Raw genomic sequence first — 18,328 nt, 5'->3', positions numbered from 1 at the left:
AAGTGAACTTGTGTTCGTACAAGGCAACCTGACAGTTGTACGCTACCGGGATGAAATTCTTCGCCGTCACATGCTTTCCCATTTTGGATCGACAGAGAGAACTCTTTCAGCAGGACAATGCCAGGCCGCATACGTCACGCGTAACAATGGATTTCCTACATAATGAGAACATTAATATGCTGCCATGGCCATCAAGGTCGCCAAATCTCAACCCAATTGAACATATATGGGACGAACTGGACAGACGTGTACGCCAGCGTGACCCGGAGCCTCAGACGCTTCCGCAACTGCCACATGCACTGCAGGAAGAATGGGCTTGGATTCCACGTGCCCGGATTCAGAGACTCATTCAGTCTATGCCAAGGAGTTGTCGCTCAGTGATTGCTGGAGGCCACACAAGGTGCTGTTTTCAGCGCCCTCGTGCGACACTGTTTGGTGACGAAAACGCCTCCACTGCCGTCAGTGCATAGCAAAAACATTATCACATACTCATGTCAAATTTGACTGTGATACGATCATAAATAACGAAATTATGCCACTTTGTATTAAAGAGATAATTCTATGAATATTTCGCCTATGCGTTTCTTTTTTGACAGAGTATATATTTCAACGAACTGAACAAAAATGTGTATCCTTACGAGGGTGGGGTGAATAGGTTTTGAGCCTAACTGTGATGGAGTGCTGCTAGAGCGATGAAACTTGGTAGACATATAATTCAGCTCTTCTGATGACTAACTAGCCATTTTGTTTCACGTCCACAACTTTTCATCAATCCCTCGTATTTTGACTGCAAAATCAAATCTGTATGTAAAGTGGAACCCTAAGTTGTTACTTTCAAGATGGATTTATTTCAGATTGAAAACTTCGGTGAATATTCAATTTGTTCAGTGTCAGTGTGTTTCCATCGCGTACAGCACTTCATGCAGGTAGTACTAAACCAAATAACTTCCGGCTGGGTCAAAGTTCGAGGTGCAGTTGATACCACAAGTCCTGCCAATGGTGATAAATGTGATAGTGTTTGCTGTCATGAAATGTTGGTTCATCTGGCCAGTAAATTCCTGTAGTTTAATTTGAACTAGTGTCAGTGTACCAACTACCATTGTGCTTGAAACATGTGAGGGGATCTACTAAAAATGCATGAGCATTTTTGTGCGGAACTAGAATTAGACCTAGAACTAGAACTTTTGATAGAGCAGTTAATACCACAAGTCCTACCATTGGTGATAAATGTGTTTGCTGTAAAACTAAATTAGTTTCATCTCGGCAAACAATTCATGCAATTTTATTTCATCTAGTACCACTGTGTCAAGTAGTCTTGTGCTTGAAACATGTATGTGGTACCTGTTAAAAAAAGTAGTTTTTTTTGGTGCGGAATAAGGGTAGGTATAGACGCTACCTGTTACCTCTGAAATGAGCAGCTTCACCCCTAATTGTTTCTGATTCACTTTAAGGGTGAGGGGTTGTAGTATTTATATTAGTTGTGTATATGTCGATTGATAGCTGTTTGTAGTAGTTTTAGCCTATGGGATTTGATTTGGTGGTATACACCTGCACAATACTTGGTTGGCAACTTACTGCTGTGATGTTATCATTGGTATTGGCTGGTGAAAGCTTATGTGAGTCAACCTGCCTTCCCAAAGATCCCCCATATGATCAACCGAGAACAGATCACATGTTTAACTGTTAAATGATGCACGAAGTTGACTGCAACACAAGCCTTATAATCTGGACTGTTATATCATGATTTTGGAGTTTGCATTTTATTCTTTTTTTCTTTTCTATTTTTGTCTTTTGTTTCCGCTACATTTGGAATAACTGGGTTTTTTAAAATTATTTATATCCCAGAGATACATAAATTCTATGTTAGATATTTTTTTTATTCACACTTTTGGCGGTCATCTTTGATACAAGCTAAATTCACATCGGTCAATATCCGAACTTGTTTTGCTATATATGGTGTTCTCGGGCTCACACCATCAGTTTTATACCATACAGGGACAGGCAGAGGAATATTTAACTCACACAGAAGTTTAGATATGACCCCAGGGTTGTCCTACAATGACCGCCATTTTTAATTCAAGATAGCTCTGAGAGTTATAGGAATAACATACCATAAAATTTCATCAACGTCCTGTTGACCTATCGGGTTGCCTTTGCATGCATGTAATTTCGTCCTACATTATTTTATTACATCCGACATAATAATCAAAAGTCAATTCGTGGTTCCTTTAATTTGTTTGCATTTAGTATACTATCATAATGATAAACCTAGATTTACACGACATATGTCATGACATTGAAGAGTAATCATTTAAGAATTTGAAGTCAGGGCGGGACGTAGCCCAGTGGTAATGCGCTCGCTTGATGCGCGGTCGGTGAGCCCATTAGGCTGTTTGTCGCTCTAGCCAGTGCACCAGAAAGAAATGTTTTATTTAATGACGCACTCAACACATTTTTATGTACGGTTATATGGCGTCAGACATATGGTTAAGGACCACACAGATTTTGAGAGGAAACCGCTGTCGCCACTACATGGGCTACTCTTTCCGATTAGGAGCAAGGGATCTTTTATTTGCGCTTCCCACAGGCAGGACAGCACAAACCATGGCCTTTGTTGAACCAGTTATGGATCACTGGTCGGTGCAAGTGGTTTACACCTACCCATTGAGCCTTGCGGAGCACTCACTCAGGGTTTGGAGTCGGTATCTGGATTGAAAATCCCATGCCTCGACTGGGATCCGAACCCAGTACCTACCAGCCTGTAGACCGATGGCCTAACCACGACGCCACCGAGGCAGGTCCCAGTGCACCACGACTGGTATATCAAAGGCCGTGGTATGTGCTATCCTGTCTATGGGATGGTGAATATAAAAGATCCCTTGCTACTAATGGAAAAATGTTGCTGGTTTCCTTTCTTAGACTATATGTCAAAATTACCAAATGTTTGACATCCTAATAGCCGATGATTTATAAAGCAATGTGCTCTAGTGGTGTCGTTAACCAAAACAAAATTTAAACTTTAAGAACTTGGACTTATTAAGCTCGGCCCAGTTTCTGTTATATAAAATACTACACGTGGCAAATCGAGATAGTGCTTTATGGTATCTTGTTTAGCCGTTCTACCCTGGTTACCTTGCATGACCAAACAAGACGGAGATAAATTGCCTCGAGAAGAAACTATTTAGCGCCGATAGCCGTCGCACGTTCCACGATTAAACATCAAACGCAGCATATGTGTTGTGTATAATGACTGTTTGTCATGTCTGACAGGTAGTCAATATCTAATAACATTCGTTGTGATCATACAAAAACAAACAGTAATTGACGAAAACATTAAACTGTTCACTTCACACAATGAACGTCCCTCGTTGCTGCGATAGTCTTTAGAGTCGTCTGTCTCGTCTCATTTCAGTTACCTTGATCTAGAATTCTACAGGCCTCGGTGGCGCAGTGGTTAAGGCTGGTAGGTACAGGGTTCGCAGCCCGGTACCGGATCCAACCCAGAGCGAGTTCTTAAGGAATCAATGGGTAGGTGAAAGGCCACTACACCCTATTCTCTCTCACTAACCACTAACAAACTAACAACCAACCCACTGTCCTGGACAGACAGCCCAGACAGCTGAGGTGTATGTCCAGGACAGTGTGCTTGAACCTTAATTGGATATAAGCATGAAAATAAGTTGAAATCAATCAATCAATCAAATCTAGAATTCTGACAATGTTCCATTACAAACAGTGCCCATCACTGGTATATCAAAGGCCGTGGTATGTGCAGCAAAATCTGTGGGAAAATGAAAATAAATTATTTGTTGCTGCTAATAGAAAACTGTAATGGGTTTTTTCTACGACTATATCAGAATTACATGCACGAGATTTATGTCTGACATCCAATAGCCGATGATTAATAAATCAATGTGCTCCAGTAGTGTAGTTAAACAAAACAAACTATAACCGTTTGTTAGTTATTCTCTTCTTCCAAACAGTGCTCCATGAATAGCATAACAAATATATAGCGAAAGCGACGGGATACACATAAGGTACATGGTTGGATGGATGGATGGGTGGGTGGGTGGGTGGATAGATGGATGGATGGATCGGTGAATGGGTGGATGAATGCATGGATTGATGGATGGTGGAATAGATTTTGGATGGATGGTTGGATAGATGGATGGATGGATAGATGGATGGATGCATGGGTGGGTGGAAGGTTGGTTGGATGGATGGCTAGTGGGTGGGTGGATGGATGGTTGTGTGGATCAGTGTATGGAAGGATGGATGGACGGACGGACGGACGGATGGATGGATGCATGGATAGATGGATGGATGGATGGATAAATGCATACATGGATGTATGTATGGATGGATCGGTGAATGGGTGGATGAATGCATGGATTGATGGATGGTGGAATAAATTTTGGATGGATGGATAGATGCATGGGTGGGTGGAAGGTTGGCTGGATGGATGGCTGGTGGGTGGGTGGATGGATGGTTGAGTGGATCAGCGTATGGAAGGATGGATGGATGGACGGACGGATAGACGGAAGGACGGACGGACGAACGGATGGATGGGTGGGTGGATGGATGGATGGATAGATGGATGGTTGAATGGATCAATGTATGTATGTATGGAAGGATGGATGGACGGACGGACGGAAGGACGGACAGAAGGATGGATGGATGGTTGAATGGATCAATGTATGTATGGAAGGATGGATGGACGGACGGACGGACGACGGACGGACAGATGTATGGATGGATGGATGTGTGGGTGGATGGATGGATGGATGGTTGAATGGATCAATGTATATATGTATGGAAGGACGGACGGACGGACGGACGGATGGATGCCCTGAAAAAGCGCCTCTTGGAATCATTATTTGAAATATTTCCGGGAATCATGCTGTCTTCCTCCTATCAAACCACCTACAGACCTCGCGTTCTTGGCCAGCTCGGCTCATTCACCTTTCTATCTGTCAAACTCAAACTTGCCCTTTTAAAACATTGTGACCTCACCCCCACCCAACCCCCGCGCGCGCGCGCGCACACACACACACACACACACACACACGCACGCACACACACACACACACACACACCCTTTACAAAATCGTGGATCCGCCCTTGTTTTAGTTTTTCACGATTCGGTGTTTGTAAGTGAAAATCTATACGAAGACTCCCGTAATTAGCTCCATACAGCCAATTGTCTTCACACCGCGATAGCCGGCGGTTCTTTTCCGATTCCAACATGCCCGGGTGTCCGACACTTCCGCCACCGGGCGAACGAGAAAGCACGAGAATAGACTTAATTATCTCGTGACTGCACGGAGATCAGAGTGGCTCGGGTCGTATGCTCTTTTGCATATGGCGGCAAAGAGCTGGCCAATATATCAGGAAATTGGATAAACTCACAACAAATATCCTGCCGCGATTTCAAATCAGTTGACAGCGAGAAAATAGGAACTGTCTATCAGAAAGTACTCTAAATACACATGGAATATTTCTGTTATGATTTACATTTCAGGGATGAAAAAACGCTTTAATATCGCTGTTTAGCGCAGATTGTGTGTGTTATAATTATGATGTTGGTGGACTATTTGTCCTGGGGTTAAGAAATGAGTGATACACAGTTAGGAGCAATGCAGTCACCATTTCGTAGATAGCTAAGAGGAGTGAATTTCGACATAAGGCTTTTGGGTTTATTCAGTTAATAAACAATGCATTGTTTTTGGAAATTCCCCTTTAAAGTAGTATGTGTGTGTGTGTGTGGGGGGGGGGGGGGGGGGGGGTCTTCTAGGTCATAATATAGGGTCAATCGTTAATTTCCGGATTGTAATCTGTCAGTTGGCACAAAGTTGCCTCATGAAATACTATATAAAAATCTTTTTGGGTATCACTTAGAAATCCAAGATGGCCGCCATTTTCAAAATGGTGGCACTGAGTTATTCAAAATGGCATATCTCCTGAATTCTTTTATTGATTTTGACAGGGCCCATTGAGCTATTTCTCATTCCACCCAGTGCACCACGACTGGTATATCAAATACCGTGGTATGTGCTATTCTGTCTGTGGGATGGTGCATATAAAAGATCCCTTGCTACTAATGGAAAAGTGTAGCGGGTTTTCTAAATAAGACTATGTCAATATTACCAAATGTTTGACATCCAATATCCGATGACTAATAAATCAATGTGCTCTAGTGGTGTCGCCAAACAAATCAAACTTTAACTTTTTTTCTTCTTTTGATTGGAGGTTGCAATATCAATACGTTCTACGTTATCACTACCCCAGAAAGTACGGAGAGCATTTTTTTATCAGAGTTAAACTTAAGTATATTAAATTGGCAAACAAATAAAGATGCTATAACACAAACTGTAATATAGTTGTTGAGGAAGGCTCGGCAGCACAACTGTTCGTACTAACTCCCACGTATTAAATATAAATTGACTTTTTCTCTGTCCAGCAGTTTAAATGTGATACGTTTTAAACGAAAACTGTTTACTTTATATTTTTAACAAAGTAATAAACGTTCATTTATTCAAATGAGGCATGAAATCAGATTAAGTCGCTCGTTTTTCTGTAACGAAATAAACCATAATTAGATTCCAGCCATAAAGTTCGGTTAATGCATCTTTTGAGAGCCGTTATGGTCACAGCGGGAAGTTAAAAAAGATAGCAACACGGATTAGCCGGCTACGATCCAGGTCGTAATTCATAACTAATTAAATTTACACGATCATATCTGTTGTGCGTTCCATAATGGACGTCGTTTCGACAGCGGAAATAAACCAAAAGCCGCATTGTTTGACGTATGCATCTTGCGTAATCACTTCCGCGTGACCCGTGCACGTGCGTGGTAAATGGCGGATGGTGTATGATGCTATCACCGCCAACGACATAGTGATACTCCCTCTACCAAGTAATTTTCTTAAATCGTAGGCGCTGATCATTAGAAATGATTTTCCTGTCTCGAGAGCTCCTCCGCGACTCCCTATTGCCCCCCTGAGGAAAACTAAGTGCGCCACGGCCCCGTTGACCCCCCGTTATCGGTGACCCGGGTCTTCGGCCTGGGGAAAGAGTGCACAAGAATGCTTCCACTAAATCTACTGGTTGTACAAAGTGAAAGAAGTTATCAAAAATTAACATAATATAACGTCAATAACCTAACCTGCCCCCAAAAAGCAAGGAAAAATGCCACAAAAAATCAAAACCGAAAAGAAAAACCCACGAAAACCTCTCAAACCTCACCACCCTAAAAATATATTTTTTTTAAATAATAATAATCCACAAGACCCTCAACCCACCCATTCACTATCCAAGCAGTTTTCACCTACAGTACTGCATGAAACCGATATAACAAAACACTGATGTGTTTCAATGTACTGTTCGACAAATCACACAAATGAACTAAAATAATTGCTAAAATTCACTTTCAATCATAACACCGCTATGACAGGCGTAAAGTGTGACTGATTACAGCTTACTTGTTTGTTGGTTGTCTGGTTGTTGTTATTGGTTTGGTTTGTTTATTTGTGTGTTGTTGGTTTTTTAAATGTCGTACCATGATGCCATCAGTCCTGATAACAACACACATAATAGATCTCTTGTTTAGTGTTTAGTGTTCGAGTAATTGTTTTCTGCAGTATTTTGGTTGGAAGTATTGGCTCCCTTAAATCCTGTGGTCAGTTGCACCACTGTGGAGATGTAAAGAAATATGTAAACATATAGCAATAATATATCATATGTTATATAAACTATTGTTAGATCTGTAGTTCGTGCTAGTTCAGCCGCGGTGTGTTTTGTCACATTCTATCCAGAGCGATTCGTTTTCGAGTGGTACCACACTCGCCAGACCCAGTCTCGGCTTTGGTGTGTTGGGGACGAGAAAGAAAGAACTGTTTTATTTAACGACGCACTCAACACATTTTATTTACGGTTATATGGCGTCAGACATGTGGTTAAGGGCCACACAGATTTTTAGAAGAAACCCGCTGTCGCCACACAGGCTACTCTTTTACGATAGGCAGCAAGGGATCTTTTATTTGCGCTTCCCACAGGCAGGATAGCACAAAACATGGCCTTTGTTGAACCAGTTATCGATCACTGGTCGGTGCAAGTGGTTTACACCTACCCATTGAGCCTTGCGGAGCACTCATTCAGGGTTTGGAGTCGGTATCTGGATTAAAAATCCCATGCCTTGACTGGGATCCGAACCCAGTACCTACCAGCCTGTAGACCGATGGCCTAACCACTACGCCACCGAGGCCGGTGTTTGGGACGAGAGGTTGACAATTAATCAAACATACTGTGCAAGAAACAAGTCAACCAACCAAATATTTCAACAAATTTAGATACAAAAATATGAATATCTAAAGAATGTTGATTCCACCACAACACACAACACACCTCCGAAATAACCCCAGAATGTGATCTTCTTATGTCTATCATAACCATTCACTAATTTCAGCCCACTTAGATTATTAACATCCAATAGCTGATGATGAATAAATCAATGTGCTCTAGCGGTGTCGTTAAACAAAACAAACTTGAACTTTATTGATAATTCAATGTCACTGAGCTTTAATGAATGAATGAATGAATGTTTAACGACACCCCAGCACGAAAAATACATCGGCTATTGGGTGTCAAACTATGGTAATGGGAAAAACAAACACTGAGCTTTAAATAAAATAAGTTATTACTTCTACAGACAGTTCAAGCTTTATAATTAATTATCTCATCTGTCATTGGTACAGTCACGAATAACTCATTATCATATCGATGACAAACCGACTGGTGACATCTCTTGCCAACGACTTAAAGGGACATTCCCGAGTTTGTTGCATTGTTATATGTTTTTGACTAATAAAATAGTTCTACGATTAAACTTACATATTAAATATATTTTCTTGTTTAGAATATCATTGTATGTATATTTAATGTGTTTCTGGTCGTCTTAATATTTGTAAGAAGCCCAAACTGGATTTTGTCTTCAAATAATTTCGTACGTACGAAAAAAACAATATTTTAGGAAATAAGATGAAATTTAACCTAGTACAAATATTAGAACGATCAGAAACACGTTTATTATACAGCCACTAATATTTTATGCAGAAAAATATATTTGATATGTAATTACAATCGTTAAAAAGTCTCTGTTAGTCGATAACATCTTTAAAATTGCAGCAAACTCAGTAATGTTCCTTTAACAACGGTGGGCCATTCCGAGAACACCATGTTAGCCTGTAGACATGTATCTCTTGCACATGATCTTACTACAATCCCGATTGCACAGTCATAACCAATCTGAACGACAAAACCGTAATACATGGTCAGGGCCGTATCTCTGCACAATGCAGAGTCGAATGGACAATTGGCAAAATAGTGGTTGATTCCATGAATCTCTGTCTAGTGCCTTGTCTCTAGGACAGCCACTCACGAGATCCTTTACTAGAGATTTCAACCCTCTTGCACCACCTAAGAGGACTGCCACTCCCAGACTAGTTTACTAGATCAGAACTAGCACCGGACATAGCTCATTAGCATAAGTACAGCTGTGATGACATGCACTCGTGATTCACTGTCATCACACCCACGCATGGCTCCGCTGATAGACAGGTGACGTTTACCTTCATACAGACTGCAAGCTTGTTACCCACAGCTTACTTTTCCCACTGTAAAAACTCTTGCTTAGAATATTCTTCTTCTTTTTCTTTTTTGTTTGTTTATAATAGGTGTGTTCTTGGTTGTGAATAGTTAAAAGTGTGTTTTGTTTAACGACACCATTAGATTGATTTATGAATCATCGGCTATTGGATGTCAAATATTTGGTAATTTTGACATAGTCTTAGAGAGGAAGCCCGCTACATTTTGTTTCAGTTAGTAACAAGGGATCTTTTATATGCACCATCCCATAGACATGATGACACATATCACGGCCTTCGATATAAAAGTCGTGGTGCACTGGCTGAAACGAGAAATAGCACAATGGGCCCACCGACGGGGATCGATCTCGGACAAACCGCGCATCAGGCGAACGCTTTACCACTGGGTTACGTCCCGCCACTAACGTCTGATGAAGTCCAAGAGTGTCTTCGGATTATATTATGTTTTCAAAATCCTTGATTAGCGATATTTCTAGTCAATTGAAAACTGATTAGCTATCTCTGAAACGTGCGTAGCGAATCGCGATACTGAACAAAATCTTTTCTGCGTCTTACTATAATCGTTAGGCATACGTAATGTTTTATTATTATTATAACTGTTTTTGTAAGTATCCTTTACAAATATATCTTACTGAACTGTCAAGATGTGTTGCAATTCATAACACGTCAACTGAGCACGAACATACCATTTTGGTGTGTATCGTTCCGGACAAATTTGCAAGTGATTATATAATCATAAATAAATTTCACTTCACTTCACTAGAAATGAAAAATGCTACTATTTCAAATACGAAACTAAGTTTTAAATAGCAATACCACACATTGTTGTAAGAGAACTACGAAGCATCAGAAGCCAAATCGTATTCTATGAGCTGTGGCTTCTGCTTCCTGTGGCCGATACGATCCACAGGAAGTGACGTCACCAACACATTCACATAGCTTGTTTATGTCTAGAGCGAATACAACCCCTAGTCACACGTCCATAAACAACGAAGAACGACTCTGAAAGAATGTTTTGAGATAAAACAGTTCTTTAACAGAAACGATCCGACACAAGTTTGGCTAATTTATTACAATTATACTGAGCTCTTTATGCTTTTTAGCACCGGGATTGCGCGAGAAAGCCAAACTTTATCCTTTATTCGAGTTTCTGCATAGAAACGGACATCATGAATTCAATTTCCTTTAGCCACGAAGGAAAATATTTATGGGAAAACATAATGCGAGGATTGGGGAACTTGCTCAACGCGAGCAATCCGCTTACAAATGAGTTATAAAACATAGTGACGCAAATCATCTAACTGCCCATATCACAGCCTTCGGGTTTTTATATCAAAATTTAACGTACAGTATTGTATTCTCACCCTAGTGAAATATACGAATAAATAAATATATCTTCATTTCTTTTTCGCTACATATTGGTTGATTATGGAAGCAATACGTATTTAAAGGCCCCCCCCCCCCCCCCCTCGGGGGGGGGGGGGGGGGCAAAAAGGGAAAAAACCAAGACATTTTCTTTTTTTAAATCTTCTATTCTTCCTCATGCTTTGACACATGATACAAATTGTGAATTCTGATATCCCCCCCCCCCCCACCCCCAGAGAATGAGGGGCGAGGCCCAAAAGGCAAAAATTAAGCCATTTAAACAAAAATCTTCTCTACTTCCCGAAATGCTATAATTGAATAGTCAAATATGTAAAAGTCATTAGATAGTTTATCAACGGTATGGATTTGATTAATGTTGGGTCCTCTGTCTCTGCCTGAGGTGGGGTGAATATTACTAGAGTTGTATAGAGAAGTGCATTTAAACTGTAATTTCTTCACAACTACTGAACAATTTCTAAACTAAATTTGGTGGGAAGCTTCCTTGACTCACGGAGAACCAAAATCATGAATTTGGTCACTCTCAACTGCCCCTCCCTCCAAAATAGGTATCGTGCCTTCCATGAGTCTGGTAGACGGGGTCAACAATTTACTCTGATGACCATTTAGTCCCATGGACCTCTTGTTTTAAAGATGATCAAAGGCAAACGATATACTATATATTTCTAAGGCGTAGCAAGCTGTATCAAAGACAAAACAAATCTAGAAGAGTGTTCATCTTTTATGTCGCTGCATATTACACAAAAAATATAGTCGCGAATTTTATATATATATATATTGCAAGAAAAACGGCAATTGCATGGTACGTTTTTTGGTGCTTTTACCCATACATATTAAAGCGTCCCCAGAATCGCCGTTTTATCTCCGTTTTAGAGGTACTCAAGCAAACATGGCCAGGAATTGGTATCATAAAGGACTGACAAATCCCCTGAAAGATTTATAGGAGTTTTAGTGGAAGATATCAAACTGGGTTTAATGGAGTGTGTATCGTAGCTCGGTGATCGATGCGAGTGGAATTAGGATGGTGTCATCCTCTCGGCTTTCAGAAACACCCACTAGATCGGCGTGGCCAGAAAGAGACAGTGTAAACAGTCGGCGTACGAACGTTCTGCTGTATGTCATTAGTTTACATGTACGAAAAACAATGTACGCAGTGTACTCGTACGCGTTATTGCTGTGACCTGGCAAGTACTCACACGGGAATCTTACAGCAATATGCTCATGAGAAAGCTAGTACATTTTATTGCTGGTGACCGGAGCCTAATTCACATAGGTCTCTTAGGCTCTTCTAGACAACAAAGCATCCTCTTTGCAAGTCTTTTAGCATTGCACTGCGAGATCGCAAAGTTGCGAGAGTTTAGTGAATTAGGCTCCTGGTAAATACTCAAATGGGAATCTTACAGCAATATGCCCATGAGAAAGCTAGTACGTTTTATTGCGGGTGACCTGGTAAATACTCAAATGGGAATCTTACAGCAATATGCTCATGAAAAAGCTAGTACGTTTTATTGCTGGTGACCTGGTAAATACTCAAATGGGAATTTTACAGCAATATGCTCATGAGAAAGCTAGTACGTTTTATTGCCGGTGACCTGGTAAATACTCACATGGGAATCTTACAGAAATATGCCACGAGAAAGCTAGTACGTTTTATTGCTGGTGACCTGGTAAGTACTCACATGGGAATCTTACAGAAATATGCCATGAGAAAGCTAGTACGTTTTATTGCCGGTGACCTGGTAAGTACTCACATGGGAATCTTACAGAAATATGCCATGAGAAAGCTAGTACGTTTTATTGCTGGTGACCTGGTAAGTACTCACATGGGAATCTTACAGAAATATGCCATGAGAAAGCTAGTACGTTTTATTGCCGGTGACCTGGTAAGTACTCACATGGGAATCTTACAGAAATATGCCATGAGAAAGCTAGTACGTTTTATTGCTGGTGACAGAAATATGCCATGAGAAAGCTAGTACGTGTAATCTGGTAAGTACTCACATGGAAATCTTACAGAAATATGCCATGAGAAAGCTAGTACGTGTAATTGCTGGTGACCTGGTAAGTACTCACATGGGAATCTTACAGAAATATGCCATGAGAAAGCTAGTACGTTTTATTGCCGGTGACCTGGTAAGTACTCACATGGGAATCTTACAGAAATATGCCATGAGAAAGCTAGTACGTGTAATTGCTGTGCCCTGTTAAGTACTCACATGGGAATCTTACAGAAATATGCCATGAAAAAGCTAGTACGTGTAATTGCTGTGCCCTGTTAAGTACTCACATGGGAATCTTACAGAAATATGCCATGAGAAAACTAGTACGTGTAATTGCTGTGCCCTGTTAAGTACTCACATGGGAATCTTACAGAAATATGCCATGAGAAAGCTAGTACGTGTAATTGCTGTGCCCTGTTAAGTACTCACATGGGAATCTTACAGAAATATGTCATGAGAAAACTAGAACGTGTAATTGCTGGTGACCTGTTAAGTACTCACATGGGAATCTTACAGAAATATGCCATGAGAAAGCTAGTACATTGTATTGCCGGTGACCTGGTAAGTACTCGCATGGGAATCTTACAGAAATATGCCACGAGAAAGCTACTACGTTTTATTGCCGGTGACCTGGTAAGTACTCGCATGGGAATCTTACAGAAATATGCCACGAGAAAGCTACTACGTTTTATTGCCGGTGACCTGGTAAGTACTAACATGGGAATCTTACAGAAATATGCCACGAGAAAGCTAGTACGTTTTATTGCCGGTGACCTGGTAAGTACTCACATGGGAATCTTACAGAAATATGCCATGAGAAAGCTAGTACATTGTATTGCCGGTGTACTAAATATGCCACGAGAAAGCTACTACGTTTTATTGCCCTGGTAAGTACTAACATGGGAATCTTACAGAAATATGCCACGAGAAAGCTAGTACGTTTTATTGCCGGTGACCTGGTAAGTACTCACATGGGAATCTTACAGAAATATGCCATGAGAAAGCTAGTACATTGTATTGCCGGTGACCTGGTAAGTACTCGCATGGGAATCTTACAGAAATATGCCACGAGAAAGCTAGTACGTTTTATTGCCGGTGACCTGGTAAGTACTAACATGGGAATCTTACAGAAATATGCCATGAGAAAGCTAGTACGTTTTATTGCCGGTGACCTGGTAAGTACTCACATGGGAATCTTACAGAAATATGCCATGACAAAGCTAGTACGTGTAATTGCTGGTGACCTGGTAAGTACTCACATGGGAATCTTACAGAAATATGCCACGAGAAAGCTAGTACGTTTTATTGCCGGTGACCTGGTAAGTACTCACATGGGAATCTTACAGAAATATGCCATGAGAAAACTAGTATGTGTAATTGCTGTGCCTTGTTACGTACTCACATGGGAATCTTACAGAAATATGCCATGAGAAAGCTAGAACGTGTAATTGCTGTGCCCTGTTAAGTACTCACATGGGAATCTTACAGAAATATGCCATGAGAAAACTAGTACGTGTAATTGCTGTGCCCTGTTAAGTACTCACATGGGAATCTTACAGAAATATGCAATGAGAAAACTAGTATGTGTAATTGCTGTGCCCTGTTAAGTACTCACATGGGAATCTTACAGAAATATGCCATGAGAAAACTAGTACGTGTAATTGCTGTGCCCTGTTAAGTACTCACATGGGAATCTTACAGAAATATGCAATGAGAAAACTAGTATGTGTAATTGCTGTGCCCTGTTAAGTACTCACATGGGAATCTTACAGAAATATGCCATGAGAAAGCTAGTACGTGTAATTGCTGTGCCCTGTTAAGTACTCACATGGGAATCTTACAGAAATATGCCATGAGAAAACTAGAACGTGTAATTGCTGTGCCCTGTTAAGTACTCACATGGGAATCTTACAGAAATATGCCATGAGAAAACTAGTACGTGTAATTGCTGTGCCCTGTTAAGTACTCACATGGGAATCTTACAGAAATATGTCATGAGAAAGCTAGAACGTGTAATTGCTGTGCCCTGTTAAGTACTCACATGGGAATCTTACAGAAATATGCCATGAGAAAGCTAGTACGTGTAATTGCTGTGCCCTGTTAAGTACTCACATGGGAATCTTACAGAAATATGCCATGAGAAAGCTAGTACGTGTAATTGCTGTGCCCTGTTAAGTACTCACATGGGAATCTTACAGCAATATGCCATGAGAAAACTAGTACGTGTAATTGCTGTGCCCTGTTAAGTACTCACATGGGAATCTTACAGCAATATGCCATGAGAAAACTAGTACGTGTAATTGCTGTGCCCTGTTAAGTACTCACATGGGAATCTTACAGCAATATGTCATGAGAAAACTAGTACGTGTAATTGCTGTGCCCTGTTAAGTACTCACATGGGAATCTTACAGAAATATGCCATGAGAAAACTAGTACGTGTAATTGCTGTGCCCTGTTAAGTACTCACATGGGAATCTTACAGCAATATGCCATGAGAAAACTAGTACGTGTAATTGCTGTGCCCTGTTAAGTACTCACATGGGAATCTTACAGAAATATGTCATGAGAAAACTAGTACGTGTAATTGCTGTGCCCTGTTAAGTACTCACATGGGAATCTTACAGAAATATGTCATGAGAAAGCTAGTACGTGTAATTGCTGGTGACCTGTTAAGTACTCACATGGGAATCTTACAGAAATATGTCATGAGAAAACTAGTACGTGTAATTGCTGGTGACCTGTTAAGTACTCACATGGGAATCTTACAGAAATATGCCATGAGAAAGCTAGTACGTGTAATTGCTGGTGACCTGTTAAGTACTCACATGGGAATCTTACAGAAATATGCCATGAGAAAACTAGTACGTGTAATTGCTGGTGACCTGTTAAGTACTCACATGGGAATCTTACAGACATATGCCATGAGAAAACTAGTACGTGTAATTGCTGGTGACCTGTTAAGTACTCGGAGTGGGATGTAGCCCAGTGGTACAGCGTTCGCTCGATGCCCGGTCGGTCTGGGATCGATCCCCATCGGTGGGCCCATTGGGATATTTCTCGTTCCAGCCAGTGCACCACGACTGGTATACCAAAGGCTGCGGTATGTACTACCCTGTCTGTGGGATGGTGCATATAAAAAGATCCCTTGCTGCTAATCGAAAAGAGTAGCCCATGAAGTGGCGACAGCGGGTTCCTGTGTCATTATCTGTGTGGTCCTTAACCACATGTTTGACGCCATATAACAGTAAATAACATGTGTTGAGTGTGTCGTTAAATAAAACATGTCTTTCTTTTTTTTCTGGTAAGTATTCAAATGGAAATATGCCATTAAAGTCTCACTACACAGTTCACTTCCGGGTGAGAGTTCATTCATTCTAAAGTTCCTAATTATGATACATGTTGTGGTTCACATATTCACTTCTAGGAATTGGGAAGAATTAAAACAATATGTATGTTTAATGGTAAGCCTTCTGGCTGTATTTTGTCCATGTTATTTTGTAATATTGTGCATTGTCTTTTTGGGACATGGGTGTATAGCGCAAGAGACAGCCGGAATGATTCGGTTAATGAACCACCTGTTCGGACCGGTACTACAGCCAGATGCGGTCGTATAACAAAAACAAAACTGAGATGGAAATGTTCTCAATTTTGGAGTGAAAATAAATGCTTATATAATGTATGTTTGCAGTGATATATGTTGTTAATGCCAAAGAGAACCCGTTCTATGAGATAAACATCCATGGATGCTAGTATCAGCGACATTGAATAAGTTTAATATGGAAAGCGAACCATTTAATTCCACGAAATTCATTTCACGATCGAGTTGGGATGCATTGCATTGTCGTTGACGACATCTGTCGTGACAGTACTCATGACGGGTGCCACCGGCGGGGCAGGGTATGCTCATCTTTCTCGAACACTTGGTATCAAATCACCACTCTTATGACAGTGATTCATAAATGTGCATGTCATCACAGTTGTGTTTATTCTAATGCTCTGTTCGGTGTTAGTTTTGATTTGGTAAACTAGTCTGGGAATGGCAGTCTTCTTCTTGGCGGTGCAAGAGGGATGAAATCTCCAGTAATGGATCCCCTCGGGAGTGGGTGTCATCCTACAGATGAGTCATCAGATAGAGAATCGTTGAATCAATCACTAATTGTCAAATGCTCATTCAACTTTGCATTGTGCAGAGATACGGCCCTAACTTTTAACTTTAATAGGATGTAAGCACGTTAAAGGGACATTCCTGAGTTTGATGCATTGTAAGATGTTTCCGACTAATAACATATTTCTACGATTAAAATTACATATTAAATATATTTTCTTGTTTAGAATATCAGTGTCTGTATATTCAATATGTTTCTGGTCGTCTTAATATTTGTAAGAAGCCGAAACCTAGTAAAAATATTAGAATGATCAGAAACACGTTTAATATACAGCCACAAATATTTTATACAGAAAGATAGATTTGATATGTAATTACAATCGTTAAAAAGTCTCTGTTAATCAATAACGTCTTAAAAATTGCAGCAAACTCAGGAATGTCCCTTTAAACCAATGACTAAGTAAAAAAAGAAAGAAATGTTTTATTTAATGATGCTCTCAACACATTTTATTTACGTTTATATGGCGTCAGACATATGGTCAAGGACCACACAGATTTTGAGAGGAAACCCGCTGTCGCCACTACATGGGCTACTCTTTCCGATTAGTAGCAAGGGATCTTTTATTTGCGCTTCCCACAGGTAGGATAGCATAAACCATGGCCTTTGTTGAACCAGTTATGGTTCACTGGTCAGTGCAAGTGGTTTACACCTACCCATTGAGCCTTGCGGAGCACTCACTCAGGGTTTGGAGTCGGTATCTGGATTAAAAATCCCATGCCTCGACTGGGATCCGAACCCAGTACCTACCAGCCTGTAGATCGATGGCCTAACCACGACGCCACCGAGGCCGGTCAATGACTAAGTAGCTACCAATGTTAACCAGGAAACACCAAATGCTCACGAAAAGCGGTAAATACGTCAAAAGAAGATTTTTTTTAAAGTGCAAATACTTAATATGCACCAAGCAAGGCCGAAAAGTGCTCATTATGAATTCACAAATCATACCTCATTAGATGCCACTAATATAATAAATGCCTGTGTGAAGAGTTTATAAACAATTCAAAAATAACATTAACATTTTTATAAACACGAGTCAACAAATAGCCAGTCACAATCTTTGAAAACGTCTCTTGTGTACTGTTTCCAGTCAGAGAAGTATAGCATGTTTCAACATGTG

Source organism: Gigantopelta aegis, chromosome 2, assembly GCF_016097555.1.
Source record: "Gigantopelta aegis isolate Gae_Host chromosome 2, Gae_host_genome, whole genome shotgun sequence".
Classification (NCBI taxonomy): Eukaryota; Metazoa; Mollusca; class Gastropoda; order Neomphalida; family Peltospiridae; genus Gigantopelta; species Gigantopelta aegis.
Note: the sequence above shows the minus strand (reverse complement) of the source record.